The following is a 23,744-nucleotide window of genomic DNA, read 5'->3' as shown; positions in this document are numbered from 1 at the left end:
TTCCGCCTGTGTGAAAAAACGCCTACGTTTAAGTAAGACCCCTAGCAACATGCATCAGTAAAACCTATATTCAATTACATACAGTAGTTTCTGGCGTGATGCGTGAACAAACATACAGAGACAAAAATTCTAAAAACTATTGTTTTATCTTCTGTTGCTCTAATAAAGACTCCCCATGTTAGTTTTTCGTCAATATCTATAATGTACAGACATCGATCTGTGATAATTTTATTAAATAATATGATGTTATAATAAAAAGATAATGAATTCAATAACAAGTCGCCAATTTGTCGCATTGATATTTTTTTATTCAGTAAGGAAGTTATTATAGAACATTAAAATGCGGAATTCTTTATTAAACACATTAATAACAGCTGATTAATGGCATAATTATAAAGTTTACTTAGAATGCTTATGTTTTTTTTTAATAATTTCTTTGAAAAATATGTTGTTTTGCTTTAAATATACTTTTATGCTCATCATTATAATTGGTAGGTACTTATGTACATATAACAGCCATAGTGTAATAACTTATGATTTGTATGAGTAACATTATAAAATAAAGTGCTTAATATTTTAAAAATTTCTTTAGTATTACCAGTAGGTAATAATTGAATAGTAATTCAATCTAGTTTATCCAGTATAACTGATCATCCTATGTTGAACAATTAAGTATCCTTTTAAAATATATATATTTTTTAATATTATAAGAATTTTGTAACCGATGAGATGCAAATAAAATAATACTACCGAAAATAATAATATCGTATCTATATTTACATATTTGTTTGAGCTTACTCATCTTCGTCACTTTTATTTTGTATTGTTCATTTTCGCAAATGTAATATTTATTGACAATGAATAATGACACGATGCTTTAATTAATGTGGTCCAAATAAAGCAATGTACCATATTGTTATAAATTAAGTTTACTTATCGCATAAATATTACTTTCGACCATTATTACCACTATAAATTACTATTTCAAATTGGATTTTAATTATTGTTTACGGATAGTTGAGTAGATAATTGTTATCCATTTCGTTAATTTCTTTTACAATTCGATCAGGACTTGAGACGAATAAACTGGATTATAGAGGCAATCCAAAATTGACGTGATTTGTAAGAATTTGTCACAGATCTGGAAGTGGTATCTCGAGCCGAGGTTCAGGAAATCCTTGTTTGGAATTACGGATTACTGGGTGTGTTTTATGTTACGCCAAACCAGACGTGCGTACAATTTTGTCTAGCTTTCACTATATGCTGAAGAAATAGCGGCAAATAGCTTTTAACATATTTAGTTCACCGCGTAACTGATGGACGAACGGGAACAATAATGGCAGCCAGGTGGAGTATGATCGAGCATTTGTCTGCTATTATTCTAGCGTCAAGGAATTTCGCTTGCATAATTTCTAAAATTAAGACCAAAACAGTTCCCAAATGTGCCGACATAAAACGGGTTTTACGATCGCTCACGTCTTAAAATGAAGTTTAGGTTATGAAAGAATACTCAAAACAATTTAAAACACGTTCACGCTTAAAACCAGGTGGGCTTGCAAATAAAAACTCTGTTCGGCCTTCGTCATTTATTTACGATTGTGACTGTAGCGAAGAAAAGTGAACGCGTCTGGTCTGGATTGACGCGACCTCACCTGTTTTCGAAAAGTCAATTGGAAGCCATATTACCCTTTGTTTCGAGGACCCGCCGCGGAGGTGCATGCACCGACTTTAATAAACGGCTATTTATGCGGCTGCCGCAAACACAGTGGCAAATCAATAACATTTTATATGTTTTTAAAGATAAACCTTATTGTCAATATTTGCCGACGTCGCAAACCGGATTTAATCAATGTAAATATTTGTAACCTTGAGATAAAATGAATTCTTATTAAACACTATAAAGCTGCCAGCTATAGTATGGTAAGTGTTTACACCATAGGCACGTTGTTGATATTTCTATTGCCATATGTTTGCATCGTTGTACGCTTAGCACGGGCAGAGTTTCACCAATTTGTGACGGTTTAGGTACACATTGGTGTTGCAACGCATGTGTCATTTAGTTGCGTGCTAAACAAACGAAGAGGTGCTTTCGACACGGGTGCAGTTAGCGAGGCCCTTCATATGGAGATGTCACACACAGACCGAGCCCGCGTCGCTCCTCTTTGCCTTCTACAAACGACACACTTCGCGCGATATCCACGACATTCTTCACTGAACAATGTAACCACTTTGTGTGCGGTAGACGGTAAGAGCCCACAAAAAGCCCGTGAATATAAATAAAAATACGAAACATTAAATTAAAGCTCCATGGAATTAAAGCGAAGTTTAGCTTGGTAAAGTTGTATTGTTATTACGACCAAGTCGGAACGGTGTAGATATGAACCTAAGATACGTCAATATTCCAAATAGATACGAACGAAAATGGAGAAATGTATTCTAATCAGTTTATATTGAAAACCTAAGACAATACTAGAGAAATCTAGACTGTTATTGCTTCCCATAAAAGCGATTCCTAACTTTCTCTCTAGCAAAAACAGGGTAACTACGTGCAACCGGTCTGTCATAACTAATGAGAAGTGAAATCATCGTTCACACCTTAGTTCTATGTATATTTCAATTAAATAGCAAAGCTCTTTAGTAACATTTTAAATGACGCATCTTGATTCAAAAGAACTAATTGTCCTACATTATTATAAATAAAACTTATGTAAGAACCTTTAAGATATTATGTTACATGTGACAATATTACAAAGCAAATAAAACGAATAAAAATATGAAAGAAATTTTTATTAATTCGAGATTTAAAATATTAAAGGAAAATTTAAATCATAATGTTTATGTAATTACCGGACAGACTAAAATTTGCGTAACTTTATTTTGCTGCTATGTTTTATCTAAATGGCTAGGTATATAAACAAATTTTTCGCTATTGTTTGAGCAGTCACCTACGCATATTTTACTATTCACGCATGGCTCGTAATTATGTTCCGGGAACAGGCAGCTCTTGTGTTCGCTATTATGCGATTCTAAATCGAGTCGAATGATTTGCATTAGCGGTACAGATCGTCTAGGTCAGCAAATGGAAACGACCTCGACCTATATCATACAATTTCAGTTATTGAGAACGTTTCAGCAGCAATAAAGTGACGAGATTTTATAATTTTTACTATAAGTAAAAACAAGAACTGCTGAATAAAACACATTTTATAATTTTATAATATTCAGACATATTAAATTAAATTTTACCGTGCAGATTCTTTTAAATGGACTTTTTAATTTCACTCGTCGCGTATTTCACAGTAATTTATAATTACATTAATAAGCGGCAGGTTTTCCCATCCATTAATATGAAAAAAAACTTTGCATTCTATTATACTAAATATTAATAAAAACCTTTTAAACTTACGCCATCTAAAAGTTTTTAAATTGTGGTGAACTAACACCAAACTTATATCAAAATCTTATTAGATTCTGCTACTATTAAACACGTTTGTTAACTTTGCGTGGGATTTAAAATATACGATTACGGCACTTTAAGCAATAATTCAATTTTATATTCAACGCAATTTTAGGGAAGATAGCGAATAGATAGCATTGTATTTATAATGTTATTAAAGGTCACACAAAAGTATAATAATTATAGTTTATTAGTACTTGTACTTGTACATAAATATGATTCAATGTAATGGTCCCAAAGTTTAGTTTATGTGATTCATGAAGTAAAATTTTATGGCAAATATTTCCTGAAAGTGACGAGGTCTAGGGAACAGCTCTACAAATTATTGTTATTCGCAGAACTTTACTGATTACTGCGTGAGTCAGTTAACGTTTTTATTGCAAACTAGTTAAACTTACGACTAGGTAAGTGTTTATTTTATTTATAATGAATCAATGCCTCTGTTTCAGCAAATACCTAAATATGTACAATGTTTAGAGGAATTCAACAAAACAAAAACGGAAAATCTATATACAAAAATATTTTTATTTACCTACAAAGTTTAAGTGAGCTGTAAACTTAATAACAAACATAACTTCATCTATTTTTTATATTCACATGAAGTGTTAATCGTAAAATTTTAGTACAACTTGATCCATTTTATTGTGATTAATCTTCATGAATATTTACGTGGACGTACGAAGGACGACGAGTTCGCACATGCGTTCAAGTCGGACTATAATAATTCCTCATGCATGTGCGTGTGCAACCACTCGTACTAAATATTATGCAGATGTATGACTGACGTGAAGACATATTATAATGACATTGTTTTGACTGTTCATATCACATAGCGCTCTGCCGAAAGATTTGTGCCAACAGGTTTAATTTTAGCAACAAACGCTGTCACTACATAAAGTAAACGTAATGGTGAGGATCGATTTACACATCCGTGCTAACGGATAACAAATACCGCTATATAAATATTTATGGTATTGGAATGCAGTGTTATCATAACCAAAACTCAATTATAAGATTAAGTAATGATTGTATTCATCCGCAAGTCATAGATCACATCGCCACGCCGCGACGCGGTGCGCCGCGCCCGCGTCGCCCCGCACCGCGCCGGTGTGCCGCACCGCACGATTATCGGACACAATAAAGTCATCTGTTAGGTATATCGCGGTTAACGATTTGATAATGCAATTCAATTTACGGCATCACTGCACCCCGCGTCCTCGTCGCAGTGCAGGCATCATTACATTCCATTTATCCTGAGATTTTGAATTTTTGCGATCAATGTAACATTTGTGCACCATAGATGGGACAGTCAATGCCGTTCATACATTATAAAATACCTGATTTACCAGTCTAGTGGTTCACGTTCGACTCTAAATATTTCAGCAGCTTGTATCGGATAAGTTTAATTAAATGTATAATGCGTCGTTTACGAGTCTCTGCCTACATTTTCATTCATAGAAGATAAGCTTAAATTAAGTTCAGACATGACTCGTACATAATTTACAGTCATTCATGTAAGACATTGTACTTATACAAATTCAATTATGAAAGAACCTAGTCGTTCATGTATATTCAATAATTCTTGTACACATGTCATATATTTTTAAAATTCATAAGGTCTTGTTAAGTGATCTCTATTCCGAACTGTTCATAAACAGTCACAATTCTATAGGGATCATGGATGCGTTGTCGCATTTTAAAAAGGCAACGTATAAATAATGTCTTGATGGACATTTGTTCACAAACTAGCGCTGATTAACACATTATATGATGGCAGTTATCTTGTTAATCTAATGCATCGATAAGTAGGTGGGTGACACACTGCATGCCTCTGTTATCGCCTCGGACGCTGCGCCAAGGTCGTCTCGCGCGAGAACAAAACATAACTTGTTCCGAACCGTTGACAAGAGAAAATCACTACATTTGCGTCGTACTCATGAAATATGAGCCTGTTCGTACAATTTGCCAGCAGGAAACTCGGTAGAAAATATGCGAAAAATTAAATATGTGGTTATTTTCAATTATTAACTTCAAATGTTTAACTCCTTTATATTCAGTATTTCCAGTTGCATTAGTAGGTACCTAAGGTTTTATTATACTACTAAGCTTACAAGGTTAAGCTAAGGTTAACTAAAGGACGAATTAAGGAAGTAGCTTACAAGATGGTTAGTACCGAGCCTTTCCATTAACAATAACAAAGCTATCCGCAGCTCGAACAGGATACAGTACAGGATGACTCTGTAATGAGTTTGTCACTCCTTCACATTAAACATTATGTCTAATAAGGCGCAGTAATTACACTAATTACCTTAAAAATGAAATCTAATTGTCAACATACATATAACATGTTGGCAGAAATAGAATGGTATCAGCTCAGAGGGAGTCTCACATACAAATAACCTACCACATATTAATCTTGAATGACTCTATCAACAACGCCCAGTTTCGAGAGAAATTCTTGTCGAGTTCATATTATAATGTATTTGCCGACCCGCTTCATACGTTATCTTCACTCACATCACGAGTCACGTACCCACAGGGACAAACTGTGAAGAAATTTTTTAAGCTTTAAACATATTTTGTACCGGAGAAATGTGAGAAATCCGCCATTTTGAAAAAAAGTTAGGTTTAATTTTTAAACGTTTGCGTTTCACGTTACTTTTTGTATAGCGTATAGATAATTATTTATTTCTAATAACGGTGTAATAAATCGATATCTCACATTATAATCAACGTGATTAGTTAGACCACTTAACTACTTGAATGGTTCTCGATACAAACCAGACGGGCATATTAGTTTAGAATGCACATCGCGCGTTTATTCTAATATACCTAGATACAGTCAAATATACATTTTGAATGGAAAATATGGCATTTATTACATTTTTTTATTATTAAAAAAAACCTGCGCCTTAAATTCTACTATTCGACTACATAAAACACAGGAATATAGTTCTATGATTCACTTTTCCATGATAAAAAGTAACTTGTATGTTAATCAAAGGATTTGTGTATATTTGCCAAATTCAATATGAGTCTCTTCTGTGCTTTATGCATTTAGTATTAATAAACAACCAGACACAGTTTTTCACATTTATACATATATTAGCAGGAAAGTTTGTGGAATGATTAATGCCTACACTATAATTAAATTTTTACATACTGTCACTGATATTATAATACACTAGGTAATATTATTATAGTTATGTATGTCAAGGTTTTTATATTCATAATATTGCGTGCATTCTCAGAAAGAGTTATCTTGTGTCATCATTTTAGTGAAATTTTTGCGCTCCGGGAAAGAACGTTTAAGGTAAAGTATTTACATTGTTCAGAATGTGCAAAGTCTACAAATTTTAGATATGACGTCTGAACTACTTTGCTCTAAATTCAAGCAGAAAATTCGCCGGTAAACGTACTGGGTGTTAAAAACTTATAAGTCATTGAATGCATTAAATACTTAATTATTAATAAATCTTTTTGTTGCATTTACACATGAATTAGTGCCACAATCAAGTATCATAAAAATAAATAATTCCGTCCATAAGAAACGATAAATTGAAACTGTTTTAATAAATTAGGAAATGAAGGTATTATATGTATTACAAAATAAAAATCTGCGGCGTGCGTGTCACTTGACACAGTACAACACATACCAAGCGGTAATTGGGACAAATATTTTGCATCAGCGATGCGCTAAACAATCCGAGTCGCACTCTAATTATAGCGAATTAGGACTCGTCTCGGACGCGATGTGTACGATATTATTTATGTACAGTACATCATAAACTAATTTAGTTTTTATCACGAAAACAGCTGGTACTAATTACTAAGTAAATATTCAAATATTTAAACCTATAAAAAGATTGCGCAATCTAAATGTAAAGGAATTGTTTTTATATATCATCTTTGCCAGTAATTTATGAATTTATGATTTACACATAAGTAAAAAATTATAAACATTTTCGAAGAAACAAATATGTATAAGATTAGAAGTGTTCTTTGTGATATTTTCCTCTTATAATATTGCAATAAGTTGAATAAAGTACCAAAGGACATTCTTTGTCTTTGGAAAGGTTCATCACTGACAAGCTAAGCTGACAAGTGATGTAGTGGCCGTTGCGCAAATTGTGACTTGAATATTTAATTTGCGTATTATTTTCGCCAAAAAATCTCTTGCACCGTATAAAATTGTGAATTAAGCATACATACTGGCCAAATATTTATATATGTACACTTACTACTTACATATTTATAATACGGTCCATAATAAAAACAATACCTTTTATTTATTTCATTACGTAAATGTTGTGATCCAATTAATCAAACTATCGTAAAATAAATATCTAAAATTATACCCAGTAAAAATGAGCAGGATATTATTTATAACTTTTTCAATTCCAATAAACGAGCTGAATCGCTAAATATTAACTGATATTCTAGACATATTTAAGATTATCTTTTATGTTACATCTTCTAAAATTTAGTTGCATGTCAATTATCGTTATTATTTGATTTAGAGACATTCTAATTTGTCCCAAAAGAGCTACAATATTACTAATACATCAAAGATCTCATCATACTTTGTTTATAAATTGTAGCATAATAAACGATATATATTATATTATGATAAACATAAAAACAAAAATGTTTTGGCAAACATAACGTTACTCAGTGTGTGAGTGCACTTTCCAGTAACCAATTTTGTTTATGATATTTCGAGTTCTTATAAAGAAATTAAAAACAATAAATTAAAGTTTTATGTATTAAAATCGGCGAAATGATTTGATACCATTTACTTTTTTTCACAGATATTTGTGGAAAATAAAAACAATGGAATATAATATGGTAGGCTTATTTGTTTTGGAATTAAATAGCACACTGTCTATGTTTTGATAAGTTATGATATTATGTCATTATCAATAGAAGGATTTCCCTTCAGAAAAAAGTGGAAAGGAAAAGAAAATTTGATATGAAAAAAAAATATTTCCATGTTGAATATTAATTTATCAACTGAAACTAATCGTAATATTTATAATTTACAATTAATATAATAACACGAATATATGTTATATTATTCATATAATAAATTATAATCTATACTTCTACACTATTATATAAAGCTGAAGAGTTTGTTTGTTTGTTTGTTTGAACGCGCTAATCTCAGGAACTACCGGTCCAAATTGAAAAATTCTTTTTGCGCTGGATAGCCCTTTATTCGTGGAGTGCTATAGGCTATATATCATCACGCTATACCCAATTGGAGCAGAGCAGTAATGGCTAATCTCAGGAACTACCGGTCCAAACTGAAAAATTCTTTTTGCGTTGGATAGCCCTTTGTTCGTGGAGTGCTATAGGCTATATATCATCAAGCTATACCCAATGGGAGCGGAGCAGTAATGGCTAATCTCAGGAACTACCGATTCGAACTGAAAAAATATTTCTGTGTTGAATAGTCCTTTGTTTGTAGAGTGCTCAAAGTTATATATCATCGCTATGACCAATAGGAGCGGAGCAGTAATGGCTAATCTCAGGAACTACCGGTTTGAACTGAAAAAAATGTTTTGTGTTGGATAGCCCTTTATTTGTGGAGCGCTATAGGCTATATATCATCACGCTATGACTAATAGGAGCGGAGCAGTAACGAAACATGTTGCAAAACGGGGAAAAATTATTAGTTTTCAGAGCTTCCGTTGCGTGCGCTGCGTAAACGGTTAAAGTTATGCAACAATGATGTATGACGGGATTGTTCCTCTTAAAAAGTTCTAAAAAATATATTATAAAACAAAGTCCCCCGCTGCATCTGTCTGCCTGAACGTGTTAAACTCAAAAACTACCCAACGTATTAAGATGAAATTTGGTATGGAGACAGTTTGAGACCCTGGGAAGAACATAGGCTCCTGGGAAACTACTACTTTTATAACGGAAAACTTTAGCCTGAAAAACCTTATAACGCGGGCGGAGCCGCGGGCAAAAGCTAGTAATTAATATTATGCTAAGAAGTAAGAAACAGGATAGCAATTAAAAGGCGAAAAGCATTTTATTAATATATTTCAAAACAGATTCATTTTATACAGTAGGTACCTTTCTTATCCAGCTCGTCCCTGTCGTAACGAACTTAATTTTTCAGACACATTAATTTTATTTGCCGGGATTTCCTGACGCCAAATTGAATGCTCAATTCCAGTGATTGGAATACTGGGCAAAACCCTAATAAAGATTGTAGACGTTTTACTGTTTTCGAAAAAGGCAACTTATTAGTTGTAGTTGTTTTTAAGCATAAATTGTGCACAATAAGAATTTTTTTATATGTATATATTTCAAAATGAAATTCTTAGTAAAGATAACTCCGTCTGAATAACGCAATTTGATGGAGATTAGATTTAGTTAATCCCATTAAACACTTTTGGTGCATACTGCATAGGTTTGGAAATAATAAACGCAATATCATGTATCAAACCAATCCAGTGATTTGTAACATGTACTGTAAACATCCTTTCAGCAGTTCAGTTGCATTTGCCATGTGTTATGTCTGTGTAGGGCTTTATTCAATGCAGCTAACCTGTTTTTAGAAAGTTTTGGCCGAGTGCCAACAGCTGTTCTTTATCAAATACCTGTACCTACGCGGACTTTTTTTCAATAAGGTTAAGGTTACAACTATTTGTATATATTTTTTATAAGGTATTGGTACGCTTGCATTTCCAAACACTTACTCAAGACGGTCAATAGATGTTCCGGTTTAATTATTTTTTAAAATTGACATATTAATTAGCTTAGCTTGCTATTAATGTTATAGGTGCATTGGACAAAGAAATGATTTATATTTACATTTCACGCAGCTAGGACCATAAAATTCATCCACAGTTAATAATACTCGTATTTGTAAACTGAAACTGACACAGATTGGGGCAATCCATTTTAAGTTTAAAGTGTTTACTCGTATTCCCGGTCCAGGCAGTTAAATATACTTTTAATACGTTCCATATTACAGGCACCACAAGGTATTTTATCACTGCATAACATTTTCACGACTCCAGTTTACGAAGCCATAAGCTCTTGCATAGATTTGGAAGGTTCTACAAATTTGCCAAATAGCGTGAGCGTGTGGCGATACCTGGCTACCATCCAACTGGTATGGTAACTGAATGATTAATAGTGTTCACGGTATCATTAATTAAAACAATTAATTTCACGTTTAACCACTATTAATAATTTAAACGTGAATCGTGATTTAATTTGGTGCGCTGATACTTGCTGTATCAATGCAGTCCGGCCTTATTGCATGATGTATCGCACTGCAGCATTCATTATAATTTCATAACGTAAAGCAAGTACAATGCAAAAATGAACTTTATAATTATACAATAATGATGAAGTGGCCAAAGCTCTTCTCCTTACATAGGTGTCCATTACCAAGCGTACCGCGTCCTACTCTCCATCCGGAATTCAAACTCACTTCATTAGTGAGCGAACAGCATGATGAGTGCTCGATAATAAGTCTGCAGTTAATATGCAAGCCAAAATAAGCCATAAGTACATCATGGGTAAATATTTTGTACACGAATGACTAAAACGTTTAACATTTAGTTTACCTTTATTATCTGGCGAACAAATTGACGTAAATGTAGACACTAGGTGTCTGATGTGTACCAACAACATTCGACCTTGACTACTCAGAGAAGCTGGATCAAATTATTCGCACTCAATTTACACGCAGGATGTTTACGTGGAACTGTTTCAAGTTTAATGTGAAATATTAATGAAAGGCCGCGGCGCTATGATCTCATACATTTTTGAGCGTCGTATGCGGAACAGCGTAATCATTAGTTGGAACTTCATATAAAACAGGAATTTACAGATAACGCCAGTAATGGTCGATGACCCACTGACCTTGCAGTTGTAATAAATCAACGTGCTTCAACAATGGTCAATAATACCTACGTGCTTAATAAATGGAGTGTAATTCGGTACACTAATGTTGCATGGCTAACTACCCACCGATATTGCCACGTTACTTGTTAGTAACCGCATAAAATTAATACTCGGGCGAATCGCAGTTATTTATTCAGATCGAAGGACATTCTTGAATCTTCTGTATTATGTTATACGTAGAATATAGGAAATGTTCGTGCGTTGCCAAGGTATGTATGTAATTGCTGGGTGGGTAACAAATACCTAAGTTTCCAATGTAATAAGTAACGAGTATTAGCATCGTCCGCAATCTAAGTTACTGCCATCATAAACTGTACGATGTATGGTTGGAATTAGAAACCGTTGGTAACCACATAACTTGTTTGTTGACGACAGGCTATTGTATAAAAATGTTAATAATGTAATAACCATTGCCATTACTGTAGTTATTTGAATATTAATAATTGTATTGCAAGCATTTATTAAATAGCAATTTTCTATTAAAGATGGTATACAGTTTTATATAAAGTTCGACGAATATCGGTGAACGTATCACCTCACTAACAATTGTATTGAAGCTCCTCAGATCCAGTTACTCTTACTTGACCATCCACATAGACTAGTGTCGGATTTCGACCAGTGTTGCCAGGGCCCTTGAGTCGTAAGTTACGTTTCGTTTCCTGAAATGTTAAATTTTTGCTGCAAAAGTTACATTTTTTTTTATTTACGCGTTTTTGGGCAAGCTTTTCTGTAGCTACGAAACCGCGGGGACTCGCGAAGTAGGAAATGTGCGCGCGCTCACTCAAGCAAAATCAAGTTTTAATATATGCAATATACGTTCCATTTTGTCATGGCGAGCTATCTCTAAGTGTGATATGGAGTCAGGACCGTAGCTAGGGGGGGGCATTTTGGGGCAATGCCCTACCTTAAAATAGTAATGCCCGACCTTAATAATTAACAAAATTGTACATTACTACTGAATGAAAATATATGGAGCAGCGGTTTTTTTATTTTACGATTTGGAAGTTGGTCCCATAGTAATAGTTATTCGTATTGATGGGTGAAATAAGTCTCCTTCGAGATTTATGGGAATTTTGCCTCAATCTGTATATTACCTTAACAATTACTTAAGTATTAAACTGTTTTTGTTTTTGCTCACGTACCGAGTCAAGGAAACCAAAAATCGATTGACCAGATCAGATTTAGTAACATTTTTATTTTCGCCCTGCTTGTAATTACAGCTGCCCTACCTTAAAATTCAAGTCTAGCTACGACCCTGTATGGAGTGAAATACTTTTAGACCCGCCAGTTTTAGGTGCGTTCAATTTGGATGCGTTGAATAGAAATGCGTTCGTAAACCTGTTTACAATAAAAAATTTGTATTACAAATATCGTTGTTCTCAAAAGTTACGAAAATTGCCTTAAATATAAAAATTACTTACATGTTACGCGAGGGAGTCAAAAGTAACGAAAAATGTAAAAAATGTAACCTTCTGGCAACACTGATTTCGACTGACGCATGCAATGACTCTAACCCGTGGGTTCTAAGACATACTAACGTCACGATCTTTTATTATTACCCTTTATTCATGCTGAGGATGAGATAATACGATAATTATAGTTCTTTATAATAGTTAATAATATGTTATCATATTATATACTCATTCTAAAAGCACGATACTACAATATCACGGTTTTCAGGCTATAAAATCTAGAATTAATGTAATATTTAGAAAATATTGCAAGAACGATCAATTTAGTATATTGCGAGTTCGTTGATCACTTTGATACTCTATAAATCTATCCAATCTATACTAGATAGGGCGGGTCAGTCAGGTTGAAGAAACCTGATCTATATTGTCTAGCGATAATAATCGAAAATGTATCAAATCAGAGCTAAGAATTCCTTTAGAATGTTCTTTTTTTAATTCGTCGAAGTACTTCAGACATGGAATGAAAAATAACAGAAGGAGACGCTGTAATCAAACATAAATATTTATACATTCCAAATTTAAATGCGATCTCTGCAAGTCATTATCACATCACGATACGAATAAATAAATAATGCTGAATAAAAAAATAATTCAAAATAAATAATAATTTTAATGCGCCTGCCCGCGAATCATTATCTGCAAACTATGTTCCTATCAATATAACATTTAATTGTATTTGGTTATCTGGGTCGTTTGTACATGAGTATAAGAATACAAATCGTCTTCGGTAAGATAATTACATAAAAGGTTAACGAACTCAATAAAGTGATTACTGAAACAAATGCTGTAAAATGTACAAATGAAGTCATAGTTGTTTAAAACCTCCGTGGAATGCCTGAGTCACGCATTACGCACCCAAAACGTCTTAACTTCGTTTCATTAATGAAGCGTAGTAATCGAGCTCAACTGTGAAAAATGGTCGTCATTAATCCAGCCACTGTTTATTTATGTGGTTGCACTCACATTATGGGCTGGTATGACGCTTTTCCCCAAATTTTCGTCAGTCACGTTTATTTTGGGAGCCACAACTTTGCGTACTTATACATTACACATACAGTCGTAACTCGCCTTGTGCACGTCGCGTCGCGGCGCGGCGTGTAAATGTAAAACTCCCGGTTAACCAATTTAGAACGATTCAGTTCTTGGTGACAAAATGATGTAACGCTCAGTGCGACGGAAAGTAAAAACATGTAATACTATAAGCGTGACTATTTTATGTTTAGCCATTGCAAACTCATATTTGTAACTTTATTTTACTTTTACTATGATTGATCACTTGTTTAAACGAATAACAAGCCTCACGGAGCACGATGGATAATTCACGAGCCTTTCTTGTCTAAACTGTTTGTGTAGCATGATTAACATAATCTGTAAATATTTAAGAAAGAAATATCAAGGTCATACGACACATTACATCTAAATTTAGCTCTTACAGTTATTGTCGATCTTTTAAACTTTACTTAACCAATTCCTGTATTTGGAAATCTAATGCGTTTTTTCCGTGTTCCGTGAAGGTTTTATTCATTCCACCGTTAATGGTTCAGTAGAACCACGCTAGGAGTTAGTTAGCGGTCTTGAACTGGACGACGTTATATAAGGGTTATTTAATACAAAACTGGGTCGTGGAACAGTGTCAGGGTACGACGTATCGGACAATCACACAACATTAACTTACCACTTTATAAATAAACGTGTCCTTTGCACTGTGTTTCTAATTACGACAGATATAAATGTACGAATGTGTTGATAATTATAGTTTATTTATCATTAAGAATTCGTGTTTACATTGCGTATATTTTCAATTTAATTATAGTAATTATATATACTTTTACATGTGTAACATCCCCATTCATAATATTGTGAATAAGTATTTGTAATAATGCGTACCTCAAAACTGCGTCCTCTCAAATCTCAGACCGCCAATGCCCTGCTCCATAGAGGTCACAATCGCAATTAAAGTAAAAAGAAGCTTTAGTTTATCTTTAAATATAGACTTAAACGTAAATACGTATCGTTTATTATTACAACGCCTTTTATTTTGAGTTGGGGTATTTCATTGCCCTAAATTTATTATGATTACGTTATCCAAATTCGACGGGCGTGGTATTGTTGTTCAATTGATTTTTTTGTTGTTTCCTCCTTGTTTCTTCTTTGCATATTTTTAAGGACTAACTACACATTTGCAAGAATTTATTCGAAACCTTTTATGATTTATTTTGTTTGTACAATACATGTTCTGTTAAATTTAGGCAAAACCTGATTTCGTGTTTGTCTTCAGCAATTTAATTTAGAACTGTGTACTTATTATCAAAATTTAATTTTGGAATACTTGATGTTTTCAGTGATACACCTATGTAACTATCGTTTCATTCCTTCTATTATACCACTGGGTATTTACACTTGGCACAAAATTTTACCACTAATAGTAATAAGTCAGATAAGATAATAGTAGAAATTAGAATATACTTCCCATATGTCGTACACCATGTTGTATGTCTTTATTATCTTTTCACATCGCTAAGTGAATGGAAATATCGGTTACACGATTCTAATAATCTTGTATGTAATCATGCATTCTAATAATTCTAATTCTTGAGATACCTTCTCCAGAACTCTACATACCTTTGCTTTTAATCTACATAATAACATCTAAATACCATGTACTTACGAATGGTTCAGACCACACGGACCACACGTGATTATCAACCCTATCCCTGTTATCAGTCCAAACGATTAATAAGTGAGTATCAGAAATGCCTGAAATGAGCTCGGTCTAGGCATCTCGTATTACCGTTACTAGACAAGGCGCCAACCTATTGCCTCGCGGTATGTTCTGAACACTATATTTTAATATCTATCATAAAATCGTATTACGTTTAAATTGGACCAAAAAGTTGTTTGCCATAAGGTCTATTATATGTAATGTGTCGAAGTTACGGCGTATGATGTGGCACTAGATGGTTTCAAGCTGTTTGTCGAATTTTCAAAAGTAGCCTTGGTTTCTCACCGTACAATTATTTGCTTTATTTGCAATGAAATCCATTGATCAAACTGCAAAAAATAAATGTCATAAACCAATGTTCGTTACTAAGATACTTACCTAAAATGGTTTAGTATAAACTATACTAACATCCTACAAAATACATATTTATATATTAATAACGTATAACAGCTGTATTTACAGTTAAATACAATTTTTTCTGTAACCTTGGTCGAAATGAAAACAAATATTATGTTGAATTATTAGGTCACAATACAATGTAACCAATTGAACGATACGCTTTGCGCTCCGAACAGAGCTGGGCATTTTTACATTTGTACCCTGAGACATTCGATGTCAAGTCTCATAATGCCTTTAAACCTCAACATGCTTGACGGTAGGAATAGACATTGCGATGGTACCTACCCAGCTGGGCTCTCGCATACGAGAGACCTAGGTACCATCATTATCACTATTTAAGAACTGTTAGTTACCAAAGGAAAAAAATTGATTATTTAAAAATATATTTTTACCAATAGATCATCTTTCAATTACGGATAAAACTTACAACAAATATGTTAATAATGGTTTGCGAAGATCCTTATACTGGCGTCTAAAGCATTAACAGTAGATTCTTAATCTTCGTACGTTACATTAGACAATTTAAAATTATATTTTAATGATACAGCAAATGCCCTTATGAGTATAAATGTATGATATATCATTATATCTTACCTACTAACATTGTATACGTTTCTAAGCAGTAAACACAGGAAGGGCTAAACCAATTTGGATCAAATTTGCCACGCAGATAGACCATAATATAGAGTATCTTGCATTAAGGTTATTTTTATGACGGGAATTTACAAGATGCGATTTTTATTCCAGGCAAAGCTATCGCCCATGTAAAGCCGAGAGTAGTACCTAGTGTAGTAATAAATAAGAATAAGGACAAATTACAGGCGTTAAGGTATAGAAAAGTGTCAGCAGGCCGCGGGCGGCGCATGTGTAAGATTACATATAAATCGCCGACTTACGTAGGCGTCCACAATTGTTGGTTTCTAAAGATAAACGGTTTGACCCGGACCCTTAAGGGAGACGTTATCGTGAGAAAGTTGTAGCGTACAGTGCCTTATGACCCGCGGTTGGTAGTCGGTACTTACTTTTTAAACTGCGTCGACATTTTATTCGATATTAAACTCTATCATTTCCAATAATTATAATGCCTAACCATTGATTGGTACTAGTCATATATTTATGTATTTATACATTTAATAATGCTTGAATACATAATAAATAAATAATTTCATGAAGTTTATTGTAGTTTAAAACTAAAATTCTGAAGTTAGTTACATTTTAGAGACGCAAAACATTAGACAAAAAATTTAAATACGCGTAAATTGCAGGTTTGTAAATTATTGTGTCATTATTAAGGAATTCAATGCATTAGCAGCGATCATCGTGTGATACAAGTATATTCTAGTTCTTAGATTAATGATTAGAGGGCGGAGCAAAAGTTGTAAGTTGTTAGGGCCAGGGCTAGAAGGTTGTCGAGTGCCGTCCACGCACAGTAATACAACCTCCCACTAGATGGAAAGGTGCCCCAATTACAGTTAGAGAGCCCTATAGAGTGACGTTAGGGCATGACTCTTGAAAATCTTACTCACATACACACACTCGCCTTTTACCCCTGAAAAGGTAGGCACTAGGCAAAGGCACAACTAATGCACCCACTTTTTGCCATTATATTAGTATTCCGTCCCATGATGTCATAACCTATTGCTTTGTCGTGTACAAATTTTAAAGTCCGATCTGACACTATTATGAGCCCGAGAATTGACCACGGCAGTAAACACATTGTAACTAAATTATAAGTACGAGATAAAGATCAATGACGTAAGCCTTTTTTATTTATACACGAAGGTACAAGGTGAAATTACTTTCACCGTTTTATGACGCACCTTTGTCACACCAACCGGAATATTTTCTCAATATTGGGTAAAAAGAAAAGTCACTTGTTAGATTACTATTGAATAGCCCAATGTTGTGACTACGTTTCCGTTCGTAAAATCAAAACATTTATTTCTATATTATCTTTAGAGGTAGAAGCATATTATTTAGTTTAATCGTAGTTGAGCTTTCTATTTAGTTGTCTCATATAATAAATATACTTAATCATATATGAGTATGGCGCTATATAAATTGTTATTAGTTAAAAAAAAATATCTCTACGTGTTCTTTGGACTTTGACCATAATAAACAACAATTAATTGTTGTTCGTAAAAAATACTGTATTTTAAAAACCAAACGCTTACGTGTCGTGAAATAGGAACTATTGTGATCGCAATTATAACATGCTGAAACAGAGCGCGGTCAGTTCCATTACGTCTAAATTTTTTATCGCAGCAGTATTTTTAATATGATGGCAGTGGAACCATTGTAAAAGTGATGACAAATCAGATTGCTCAAACGCAGGAACTTCATAAATGGTTGTGGAATTTTCATAATTAAGATTAATTTCAGTGCTAAAATTACATGAAGTATTTTAGCTCTTTACATAATTCCCGGATTTATAACCTTATTACACTAAACACTCTCATATTCCCGATAAAGCAACGTTTTTTGATATACATTTACTTTCAAAACATCGCGCTATTGTTTGTGCGCCATTCGACCGAGAGACCGAGTTTGGTGTCGTTTGCAGTTCCGGACAACCGCGCGCCAGCACGCATCAAAGCGTGCACTGCATCAATTTGTAAATTATCTAAATTCCCTCTATATTAACTCGGTAATATTTATGTCTACACAAATATTCTTTTCAAATTCTTGCGGCTTAATTTATTTCAATTCTTCGTGTTACTTTATGTTCGTGAACTCAATCGATAAAGACCACGCTCGAGGTTTAAATTAAGATAACAGTTTTATTGGCTTCTAATTCAATTCGTTGAAAATATTTTCTTATCTTTTCCATTTAAAACTTTTCCTGTCCGAATGAGACTTTCTCGTTTGTTGCAACATGGCTCGTTGGGTTCGTATGGATGGTTTCTATCTCGAGAATCTGGTGAACTTGACTCGGGACTCGTGTGTGACACTGGGTCAACGAGATATAACCAAGATACACCGCCGTTCTCTACCTAGGCCGATCTTGGGACAAATCGTGTGCAATAACAAGTATCGTACTGCAAAGTACACGTCCATACATTAGGTTGTCTCTTCCGCTAAATCTGTCGACCGCCATCATTATGTTTCGCTGAATTAATATTTATGAGAGTGGTGGCCACATAAATAAAAATGTGACTGCATAAATATCGTAGTAATTTGTACAATGAAGCCAGTAGTATTTTGATGGCTGATTATTGCCTCACTACTGTTTAAATATGTAATTGATTACGTATGTTTAAAATGGTGGTACGGTCTCGTAATGTTATATTTATAAAATATTTCTAGTCCACTGTGACTTCCTTATTAATTTCTTCCGTGTGTAAGGTCAATGCACAGAGATTGACCTCAGTAGAAACTAGAATCTAGAAGCAATCTTCCAATATAAGTAGGTATCCTTACTTTGTTACATTGTCCGCCTGTTTTCAATGTAACTAAATGTGTGTATTAAAGATAATTATAAATACAGGCACATTCGTATGTAATAAAATTTAGCTGTAGTCTACATCGAAGAAAACCAATAAAATACATGTAAACATTTAAACGGACTCTGCAAATGCGTATATTATGCCGCCCCAGTAACAAGACATAAGTAATTCGCACTCAGCTGCAGGCTTTTTATAATGACAAAATATATTTTTCTAATCACTATTGATTTTTACAGTCTTTTACAACGAAGATTTAGATGTTACGCTGGAATATTATTAATATGGCAGTAATTAATTAAGTGTTTCGATGATCTCGGGGGTTTTATTATGAAAATATTGGTTTATCTATTCCATACCTGTCGCTATTTTGATCAAATGAATTATAGATAGAACGATACACGTATGTCTATTTGTATAATTTCATTGATCTCCACAGACTTATATACTTTGGCAAACTTAGGCCGGTTAATGCTTCAACAACAGACCCGCCAATAAAGCAAAGCGATGATCTATGTGCCTAGTGAGCCAATTCACACAAAGTGGCTATTATGCAATAAAGTCATTTGAATTAATCAATAGAGTGGGCCCTGTCACCACGCCGCTAACGACACATTTCCTCCTGTGACATAGCATCCTGGATTTTGCACCCCGACCGTTCTTATTGCGGCAATTGGAAGGATTGTGCTTCGGACTTCGGTTATTAATAGAATGGCGCCTAATTCACATGATTATTATAAAATCCCATAAATAGATCGCGTAGCTTTCGTTATGATAATTTTTATATTTCATTCTCGCAAGTAATTATGTATAATATGCAATATTTATTGGATTTCAATTTATAATCATGTGATATCAGTTGTGCTTATTTGGACCGTATAGGTTTGACTGACATATTTAAGATGTTTATCACGGCAAAATAGATTTTTAAAGAAATTATCTTAATGTTGCCCATTATTCGCGTGGCGTCAATGTATGGAATAAATTGCTCAAGGCCGTTTGCTTGGAGAGGGCCTTAACTGAAACTTGAGAAATCAGGAACATCACTCAAACTCACATTTAAGTGTCGTTGCATCGGTATTAAATGGATTCGAACAGTCGAGAAGATTCTATAAGAGAACACCGACGATGTTTACAAAATGTATCACGCCGGTTTGAACAAGCTGCGGAACAATATTCGAACAACTACGATAAATACATTCTAGGAAAAGTACTATTCCACGTAGACATAGATAACGAAACTCTCAATACTAAGTCATGGTTCGGTGCGTAATGTATATCTTTTTACATATGTATAATGTAACAGGTCGATGTCTGTACATTATGGATATTGTTAAATAAGGAATATGGGGGTCTTTATTAGAGCCATACACACCAAAACAATAGTTTTTTATATTTTTTGTCATTGTCTGTCTGTATATTTGTACACGCATCACGCAAAAACTCATGTAATTTAATTAAGTTTTTACCGATATATTTTCCTAGGGGTCTAAATTTAAACTTAGGCTCCATTTTATCCCGGAAAAAATAAAGGGGACTTTTATACCGGCAAATTTTACACGAGAGCGAAGCAGCAAAAATTTAGATATTATAATAATTGTAATTTGAAGAAATGTAATATTGCGTTACAATATTAATTATATTATATATTATGATTCATGTTACGCCTTAAATATTTTAGTATAATTAAACCGCATGCAGCCATGAAAAACTGACGACGTGCTGATCGCTGTGACGGCATTTTCATATTTACTTTATGATTTGGATGACCCAATTATTTGTAATACTTGTAGCATTACATGATGTATGACGATTTGCATGAGAAACGGTGCCAAACTGCTGTGTTTAATTGTGATTACGTAGAAACACTCGCTGCATAGGTATGACACGTGTTTCTAAAAGTCAATATTAACTCGTAATTGTGCAAGAGTTTTGGGTGAGGTCCCTATTTCTCCTACGATGTAAGTGAGCAATGAATGATGTAATGTGATTCAAAACAAAATTAATATTTTCGTGCAAAATGTTGATCATGTTGATTATTGTTCATAAATAAAACTATTACGCTATCTTTGAATATACCGAGATAGTGTGGCTATCTAGTTTTAATAATAGATTAAGTTGTGAAAACATGTTGTTCTCATACTTTGCTGCGATATTTTCTACTGTATATTTTTTTCTGATATATTACCTTTCTACCAGGAAATATATTTATTGAAAATTCTTTCCAATAACAGCTTTATCAACTAAATTATCAAATATTTAAGGTGAACAAATTCACTATATTTATCACAAAAAATGTAGTAGTAAAAAGTAAATATTTATGTGTCCAATTATTTAATTACCACTTTATTTTGGTAATGGGACAATAAAATCAACCAAGATCGAGTAGAGCTCGTGTCCTTAAAATATTCCGTATGAACACATTTTGTACTGCTTTGTTACCTCTACAATGTCTATTTATTTATTAAAAAAGTTTGTATTGACTATTGTCGTTACTGCGTTTGCTTAGTATATAAAAAGGTCATTCCTTAGGAGATTTCAGTCAAAAATAGTCGAATTTATTATCTCAGTCGTGTCGTAAGAATTGCCTAGGCAACGAATTGCTAGATTCTATGTTATTGGGAAGAATAGGATTTGATGATCAAATTCAATAATTATGCTCCAGCTTTTCTTAACTTGCACTCATTATCACGGTGGAAAAAAAAACATTTCAATTTAGTTATTTATAGGAAAAGAAGTTAAGAAATTTTCAGTCATTTAAATACAAAAAGAAATCCCATACTTGTCTCGTTAACCCTTTCAAATGCACAGAACCCTAAATATCGTGCATAAACAGAGATAATATATCGTGGTAAACAGATCTGCATTGCATCACCGTTACCTCAACAAATACACGTTTTGAACCTTGCATTGACATTGCACATTCACTGTCTAAAAATAATTTAGCTCCTTATCGAGCGCAATAAATATTTGATCTTTAAAATCCAACCGGTAACAAGTGGTCAAATAATAAACGCTATGAGTGCACGCACTTAATCTTATTCATAAATAAAATAATAATTGCACCTGCACTCGAAGACTTTTCAGCTTTTCAGGACAATTGATCCAATGTAGCACACACACTGTAGAGAAGCACTAGTCCCTTTCGAATAATTAATGTCAAAACAAGCGGGTGAAATGGAAAAGTGTTGTAAATATTTGTCGTATATGCTCTCGCGCAGCCGGCTCGGCGTTATCGGAGACACGCGCTCCCCGTAGCGGACAATCGGTAACTGAACGTGTGGTAGAGTCGGTGGAGTTATTATGCGCACTGCACTGATGCCTTCAATATCCACACAAGCACGTGGGCCAGTAAGTCCACAGTCCCGCCGCGCCGCCATATCACACATGCAGGATACCACGCTTATCGGTGCATCGTTTGTAAAAGCTCATGATTCATCAAAATTAGGTTTCGCTTATGACATCACCTAGGTATGCGGCCAATGTAAACATACACGACGTTTGCGAAGGCTGCATTCAGCGGTCTTGTATAACCGCACATACTTAAGCCCACAATGTGGACATAAGGTTTTCGCCATGCAAGGCGATAAACAATATAAATATTTGGCTTTATTAAGTGTTGTGTGAATATGATTAACTGCAAAACTAACAACTCATTTACATTTCAAGCGCAATATGAAAAACATTTACGCAATTTTTATTACTACGTAATTGATTTTAATTAATATTATATAAACATATATTTAATTACACTATAATAAAAATATTATTACATAAATGATTGGAAAGAAAGATTAGATATATAAAATAGAAAATACGATATGTGTATAAATTCTAAATAAAATTTTCAGCTATCAAATATGACGAATAATTTATTTATAACTGAAAATAAACCTTATATCCGCTTATTTTTGCCCAGTAGATAATAAGTAATTACAGTGGATATAAACTACATAGATTGTGAATTATAAATTTTATTCAAATACATCGAAATAGCTCGTATATTTAAATAATACTGAATATTTTATCAATCGTATTTATATTTTAACTGGACTTATTAATTGTAATTCATATTATACCTGGTTAATGACTTACATTCACTCTTGATAAAAAATAAATTGTACTTTGCACTGCCGCCGCTCGTGTTATTTTTTTTTATTTACTCGGAATAATGGTATTTACGTAAGTCCAAGAGGAATAAGTTGAATATCTCAATATATTTAGTGTTTTAGAGTTTCCTAAACTTTACACATCCGCTCGAAATAGAATAAGTATTGACGTATCGAGTTTATTGTGTGCACATAAAATTATTGTTCAGA

At 33.5% G+C, this 23,744-nt stretch overlaps 2 protein-coding genes across 2 annotated transcripts in view; one reads left to right on the top strand and one right to left on the bottom strand.

Annotated features, from left to right (window-relative positions):
• Positions 1-22,739, bottom strand: part of LOC115441113 (tissue inhibitor of metalloproteinase) — a 44,623-nt gene extending 21,884 nt beyond the window's left edge. The window contains exon 1 of the mRNA XM_037443010.1: positions 22,490-22,739. The gene's annotated coding sequence lies outside the window, so the exon portion shown is untranslated. The remainder of the gene's footprint in view (positions 1-22,489) is intronic.
• Positions 1-23,744, top strand: part of LOC115441114 (synapsin) — a 61,614-nt gene that overhangs the window by 29,036 nt on the left and 8,834 nt on the right. The window lies entirely within an intron of this gene.

This window comes from Manduca sexta, chromosome 26 (genome assembly GCF_014839805.1).
Source record: "Manduca sexta isolate Smith_Timp_Sample1 chromosome 26, JHU_Msex_v1.0, whole genome shotgun sequence".
Classification (NCBI taxonomy): domain Eukaryota; kingdom Metazoa; phylum Arthropoda; class Insecta; order Lepidoptera; family Sphingidae; genus Manduca; species Manduca sexta.
The sequence above is the reverse complement of the archived record's forward strand: the minus strand, read 5'-3'. Positions and strand labels throughout refer to the sequence as shown.